We start from the raw sequence: 7,899 nt of genomic DNA on the forward strand, positions 1-7,899 counted from the left end.
TGCAGAAGTATCAATCACACGTGATTTGTCTATCCTCCAGGAGTATTCAGCTCAAAGGAGGTTCTCAGAATTTGCTGTAAGTCTAGACCACTACCATGTGAATCATGATCTGTTTTGTTGTCGTTCCAGTCGATTCAGAATTAAAACTGTTCTTGGAAATGTTTTTTTCTTTGTTGCTCAGATTGGATTAATGAAGACAAGATATGCGTTCAATGAATACACTCATGCTTGGGTCCTTTTAACCTGCAGGAGGGCCTGTTTCTATCAACCTACAGTTCGCAGGCAACCGGAGGTTTGAATTCTGTGGTCAGTATGGCCCTGTGTTTTTGTTTTCATTTTGTTTCAGGGCTGTGTGAGGCTGATTACTTCACTGACCGCAGCCTTATTTGTGAGGTTGTGGTAAATGCTGTTTACTGCAGTGTGTCCTATGCCCATCTCTGGTATCCCTAATCCTGTCTAGTTTTCTGTCCTTCCCTCACTGCACAGAGGTGAGATCATGGCTCAGCATAAATCCATCCACTTAAGAGGAAAAACAACTCACAAACATGGACCTCTAATATATGAAGCATAAGCAAAAAAGGCATCGCTGTGACCAAGAAGTTTCTAGAAAGGTTGGCGATGGCATGGCAAATGTCTTGGCCTGTTGAACAGGAAGATCTCCTTTGTACCCGTAGACAAATTACTTCTTTTCTCCTCTCAATTTCCCTACCAATAATAATTAGGAATTGACTTTCAAAAGGTCACCCAAGTATAAAGCTCAATGACCCTAAGTAATAAAAGCTGACCTTTGTGGGTAACACGCTATCATTACTAGACTTTTATATGCTCTGTCCTCTATTACCCAAGATCGTATTTGGTAAATGGAAGCTCTGGGATCCCAAACTACACACCATGGTCTGGAGCACAAGCCTTTAAGCATGCTTCTACAGTAGTTCCCTGTGTAAATGAAATCCATTGAGGACCATTGGCTTTCAGGGCTTAGCCATCCTTACCCTGTATTTCTCCTCCAGTGAGGTGTTCCACACTGTGGCTACCCTCTGACTCCTTCGTGTCCTTTCTCCATCTCTTCTTCTGTCCACTAAGACCCACACCTGGGGGATCAGATCCTTTGGAAGAGGTGTTGCTGCTGAAGACAGAGGTCTGGGCGAAAAGACCAAATAGACTGCTGGTTTACTCCATCCATGTCCGTCTGTACTGATGCTTAGGCTCAGCTATAATCCTGAGGACCGGAAATAAGTTCGAGAGATACACCAAGAGTGGAGAGTAAAAGTGAGACGAAGGGTCATAGAGTGCAGGCAAAGAAACACAGTCCCAAAGGGCAGCATGAGAGGCTCTCAGAAACTAGTGATAAGAGTAAGAAAGCCTTCAGAAGGGACATTTTCCCCTTAGTGGCACCGCATGGTAACACTGACTTTTTGCACTTCTCGGGTTGTGAAAGCAGAATGTATGGATACATTTCTAGGCAAACAATCTGTTGTGTAATTATTCAGGGCTTGAGAGAGGAACCAGAGTACAAATGTGAAAATTTAGCATGAATTTTAGTGTTAGAACATGAAGGTTCTAAAAACCATTGGTTCATGCCTGTCATAACTGCTGAAAACAGTCCTTTGAAACTTCTTTCAGTTTTTTAGAGGGTAGCGAGGTGTAAGTGTTTAAAAGCAAAAACTTTTGGAGCACCTGGGTGGCTCAGTTGGTTAACAGTCCCACTTCAGCTCAGGTCATGATCTCACTGTTCATGGGTTCGAGCCCCGCGTCGGGCTCTGTGCTGACAGTTCTGAGCCTAGAGCCTGCTTAGGATTCTGTGTCTCCCTCTCTCTCTGCCCCTGCCCCACTCTCGCTCTATCTATCTGTCTCTTTCTCTCTCAAAAATAAGTAAAACGTTAAAAACATTTTTTAAACCACAAATTTTTGAACCCTGGTTCTATTGTTTACTAATTGAGGAATCTTGGAACATTTGTATAACACACTTGGGCGTTAGATTTTTTCTCTTTCAATGAGTTAAACTTTACTTTATCATATTATGATCATTAAGCTAGTTTATACGTGTGCATGACTTGGAACAGTAGTTAGTACAGAGCAAGCACTTGAAATAATAGTTGTTATTTCACACAGAACAGACATATCTAATTTGCTGATGCTGCCAATTACAAACGATCCTCACATTTGTTCAGAAACTCTCTTTTCCTTGCCTGGATTCTATTAGAATCCCATTTAATGTCACAGTTAAATCATGGTGACAGGATATGCAGGGTTTCTAGCAGCCAGATGCAATTTTGTATTTAGAAATGGACAAGGCAGCAACGAGAGGGATGGGGGCTTTGAATGAGATGTTCACGCCCCTTCTCCTGGCCCTAGACAGGTCCCCCTTCTGGTAGTTTCTATGGCAGGGACCAAAGGCTGAGGGGCTCTTTCTGAGAAGGGGTGGGCCAAGAGCAGAGGGAGGACGGAGGCTTGGTACCAAGTAAGTATCTTGCAGAACAGTGTGGCTTATCAGATGTTTGGCAGCGACGGGCATGGGGGGAGTGGGGGTGAATCCTTGGTTTAAGATTGTTATTAGCTCTCTGCTGCATCATGTGGAGATGAGCTCCTCCTTACGCCTTCCCCTTGCTCACAGCCTGGCAGTTCTGTCTCTTCAGAAAAGGGAAAAAAAGATGGTGGAATTTCAGCCATAAAATCTACACTTTGAATTATAAAAAAATTACTTTGAAGCAAGTTAGTGAAGGACTATTTCCTTATTTTATCCCTTTGCTTGAATTTTTTGGGGGAAAGGTTTACTTTTACCCATTAGAGACACTAGAAACCCTCCACCAATTTCATCATCAAGAATCAAGGTCAAATTACTAATGATATTTTACTTTTAATCTGCATAATGTAATTCTAACTATGTTAATTAGGGTTCTCCATAGAAAGAGAACCAATAGAAGATATGTATATATCTATATCTATATCTGTCTCATCTATTTCTCTATCTCTTTATGTCCCTTGATATACATCCCTGCATTAGACAAGATATTAGACACGTTACAGAGAGACAGAGACAGAGAGGTACAGAAAGAGACAAAGAGGTAAAGAGATTAATTTTAAAGAATTGGCGCATACTATTATGTGAAGTGCAAAGTCGGAAATTGGTAGAGCAGGCCAGCAGGCTGGAGACTCAGGTAAGAGTTGATATGGTAGTCTTGAGTCAGACATCTTGCAGTTTTGAGAAAAATTCCTTTCTCTCCAGAAACATTAGTCTTTTTTTTTCTTTTTAAAGTTGATTTCATTATTTGTTTTGACAGAGAGATAATATGAGAGAGCGAGACAGAGAGAGAACATGCACAGGAGGGGCAGAGAGAGGGGGAGAAAGGGAGATCCCAAGCAGGCTCCATGCTATCAGCACAGAGCTCGATGTGGGGTTCAGCTTCATGAACCATGAGATCATGACCTGAGCCAAGACCAAGTGTTGGATGCTTAACCAGACTGAGCCACCCAGGTGCCCTATTAGTCTTTGTTATTAAGGCCTTCAACTGATTGGATGAGGCCCACCCACACTAGGGAAGGTAATTTGCTTTACTCAAACTCTAGTGATTTAAATGTTAATTATATAGTAAAATATCTTTACAGCAGGTGCTGTACTAGACAGGTGCTTGACTAAACAACTGGCCACTACAGCCTAGTCGTATGGAGACATAAAATTAATCATCATGGTAAGTAATGCTGACTGATTATTTAGATTCTAAGGGCTTTATTTCTATGACCTCACTTAATAATCACAAAAGCCAATGAGCTGGGTAATGATCGCTACAGATGAGGAAACTGAGGGCTAGATAAGTAAAGTAGTTTACCCAAGTAACACAGCTGGACTAGGACAGAATTGACATCCAAATTCAATAGGTCTGGCTCCTGAGGCAAATACTTTATGCAGTGCACTCTACCCACCTGAAGCACATGCTTCTCTTCCACCACCTTTGTGACTTCCCACACCACTCAGCAAGTGCAATGACAGCCACAAGTTGAGCTCTTCGCAAGTCCCCAAATCAGACTCATATCAGAGGGAATAGTAGGTATTTAGTAAGAGTCAGTAATGAAGTGAATGAGTGAACAGATGGATGAAGTCTCCAATCTTTATACTGAGGTATCTGAGGCACTACAACCCGACAGGAAGTAAAAGCAGTTTGGGCTCTTCAGGAGATGATGGTTCTTACGGTGGTGATGGTGGTGGGGGGAGATCAAACAAAAAGAAATGGCAATGTGATAAAGATGATAATTTTTAATACCTTGGCTTTAGGATAAGACAGAATTGAAGGTAAGTCACTGCTTTCTCCCTACCGTAGACATGATGCTAAACAAGGTCGTTAATCTCTCTGTGTCTCTTTTCCCCCGTCTGTAACATAAAATAAATATACATAACTCAGATTGTTATAAAAAGTAAACAAAATCAGTTGGGCAATGCCTACGAAGGGCTGAGCTCTGCACCCAGCACATGGGAAGGGTGTGAGAAAGGGTAGCTGCACTGGAAGAACCTAGGTGAGTGTCCTGTGGTCAAATGTAGGCAAGCTGTGATTTCATCATGCAGAACTAAATATTTGAACTAAACTCCCAGCTGCATGAGGGACATTTTGGGTAGAGGGAAGGATTCATACTACAAATATAGAACAAATGTACGAACATAGGAGCTGCAGCTCATATTTGGCCTCAACATGCATTTTTGTTTGAACTTCCCAGTAATTTTTCAAAAACTAAATTAGCTTTGACTTTGAAAAATTGTGAGATTTCACTGAAAATTTTCTAGATTCTGATCGGAAAGAGATGGAAGTATCTTGCAGCTCTAGATGGGCTCTCTGGTTTCCCATTTCTCCACAGGGTCCGCTCTTCCTATTCATTTATGTTATTTCTCTGGATCCTGTAGGCTTTTGGGGTCAACGTACACATAGGACGCGCATGTAGTAAGTGATTGAATTGACAAGACTTGCGTGCCATGCTCAGGAGTGTGGGCTTTATCATGTATGAAGCAGTGAGAAGTGATCACTGGATTTTAAGCAAGGACTTGAGTATTGAGAATTTCAAGCAAGGATTTGTGTGTCAGATTTTTCTGGGCTCAGGAGGCAGAGACAGAAGTCAGTTAATGGAAAGGCTGTATTAACAGTGTAAGAATAGGTTGGTGAGAGGGTTTGAACAATGTCAAAGGCGGCAACATTGGAGGCAGAGAGCGAGACCTGCCAGAGATGGGTGGGGACGAAGCTTGTATGCCTTTATGAGATTTTACACATTTATACTGAATCAAGATGATAATAACTTTTGGAAATGCTGGATGGTTTTGTCCACCAGCACAGGGCAGAGGCATGTGTGCCCTTGAAAGAGAACGTTGGGTGAGAAACAGAACTCTCCCTCTCTGTTTTGACCATTTCAGAGATGGAGGAGGAGCTGGGCTTTTGGATTTACACATTTACACATGAGCCACATAATGTGGCTCCTTCCTATGAGCTGTTTAAGGACAATTACATTATGCATGATTGTAGTCTGTGAAATGCAACACTACTATATGGAAGGGAGGAATAATAAGACTTAGGACAAGAAGGGTTGGTGAGGAAGAATGGGCATTAGAGATTATTTCCAACTAATATGCAGGTGTGAAGGATGAGTTCTACCTAGGGATATTCGTATTTTTTTCTTCAGGGCAGTAGGGAGGCACGAAAAAATTTTCGGTAAGAACAAGAGCTAATGAGGTTGATTTGATAATGTTTTTAACAATATGGCTCTGAGGAGTGAAGAATGGATTGTGGAGGGGATTGGGCATGGGTACAACACTGTACTCTGGTTAGAAGGATGTGACTGTAATCTGGGGGGAGCTGGAGGCCAGGAAAGTGGTGGGGTTCAAATTGAAAGGAAAATGCGAAAAACCAGTTGAAAAAATATGATGGGATAAGATCAGCATACTGCTGGAGACCAGTTAACTACCTAATTAAGGGATTATTAACAGAGATCTCAATCTTTACCCCCTCAATCATGTGTGTATACACACACACACACACACACACACACACACACACACATATGTTGCAGAATGCAAGGTTATGTGTAATTCTAGTTTCTTGGGCTATAAATGTTTCCCAATTCAAGAATATGATACCTAACATTTATTGATTCTTGATTATATGTTCACCATTCTAGGTCCTCTGCCTGAGACTTTTAGAAACATAAACTTGATTTCCTTTTATCTTCTGAAAAACTATTCTCTTACTGACAAATCATAGGTCTAAAGAATAAACTACTGGGGTGCCTGGGTGGCTCAGTTGGTTAAGAGTCCGACTTTGGCTCAGGTCATGATCTCACAGTCTGTGAGTCCGAGCCCTGCGTCAGGCTCTGTGCTGACAGCTCAGAGCCTGGAGCCTGCTTCGAATTTTGTGTCTCCCTCTCTCTCTGCCCCTCCCCTGCTCACTCTGTTTCTGTCTCTGTCTCTCTCTCTCTCTCAAGAATAAATAAACATTAAAAAAATAAAAAAGAATAAACTACCTATTAACTTATTATAGTAACTACACTATTTTATGATACTAACAAATTAATTGTCATCCATCTTCTAACTGATGCCAACTGGCTGTGTATCATAATCAAGTTGTTGAAGGCAATGTGGCAAAAATGACAAAGAGCAGGGACTGTATCACCAGATTGCCTCCATTCCAATCCTGGCTTCCTTGGTTGCTAGCTGTGTAGCATAAGGCAAATTACTTACTATCTTTTGGATCCTGTCTTTGTCTGCAAAATAAGGATACTAATATTACTGCCATCGTTGGGTGGTAGTAAGGAGAGAGATACTACATGAAACACATGTAGAAAATGTCCTGGCACGTATTAACTCTCCAACGAGTCTTATCTCTTATAATAATGGTGTGGGAGGAAGGTGATGAGGATCTGAACTAGAACCTAACAGTGAGGACGGAGAATGGGGTGGAGGTGAGAGATTTCACAATGAGAGAAGCTGCCTTAGTCTGCCATAAAATGAAGTATACATAAATAATTAAGATCCCATAACCCATATAAAAAATCAACACTAACTGAAATTAGTTTGCAAAGGCACGTGTGTACGTACGTACTGTTACGTTCAAGTTAGAAACTAGACTCTCAAAAGGAAATCTACCATTGTTTCAGCCCTCTCTCCCATCCCATCTTTCCCCCACCTGAGAAAGGCTTTGAAAAGATTACTTATTTTAGGAAAGTTGCACAAGGTAGAGGTTAAACCAGGTGGAAGCAGAATCAGGGAGTAAACATGAGAAATTGGAAAAGGACAAAAAATGTGGTATTGCAAAAGTCCCACAGTTAGGAGTGAATTTGAAACTGCTTTCCTGTAACTTTGACCCATAGTAACACACACTTGTGGGGTCAGGACCACTAGATGTGAGCAGTTTACGATTTGCATGGCCCTCGTCTTACCGCTGCACGGGCCTACCCAGATGGATTGTGGCTGCAGATTTGTCTGAATTTTGTCTTCTCTGCCTCCTTAATGTTAATGGTGGTTGCCACCACATTCCCCCAAGCTTTGTTAAATATTTACTGAGTACGTTGTCTGATAAACAGGGCTCCAGTACTTAGAACAGGCAAAGACATGTTTCCGATTTGCTCCATTATTATTCTGTGAGAACTGCCTTTCAATCCCTTGGCAGGATATAGGGGAGAAGCATTTAATTATAATCCAGATAATAGCCGTGCTGTCCAGTTTGATAGCCAATAGTTCTGTGTGGTTCTTTAAATTTTAATTAATTAAAACGAAAATTAAAAATGCATTCTCTTTCTTGGTCTTGCCACATTCTGAGAACTCAGAATCGTGAACGGCCTCACACTGGACACTTGCACATGGAGAACATCCCATCATCTCAGATTCTTCGACTGTTTAGCACTGTGCTAGAGTGTTCTGGTCACAGT

The sequence above is a fragment of the Puma concolor genome, chromosome C2 (assembly GCF_028749965.1).
Source record: "Puma concolor isolate L17-30 chromosome C2, mPumCon1.1.hap2, whole genome shotgun sequence".
NCBI classification, from domain to species: Eukaryota; Metazoa; Chordata; class Mammalia; order Carnivora; family Felidae; genus Puma; species Puma concolor.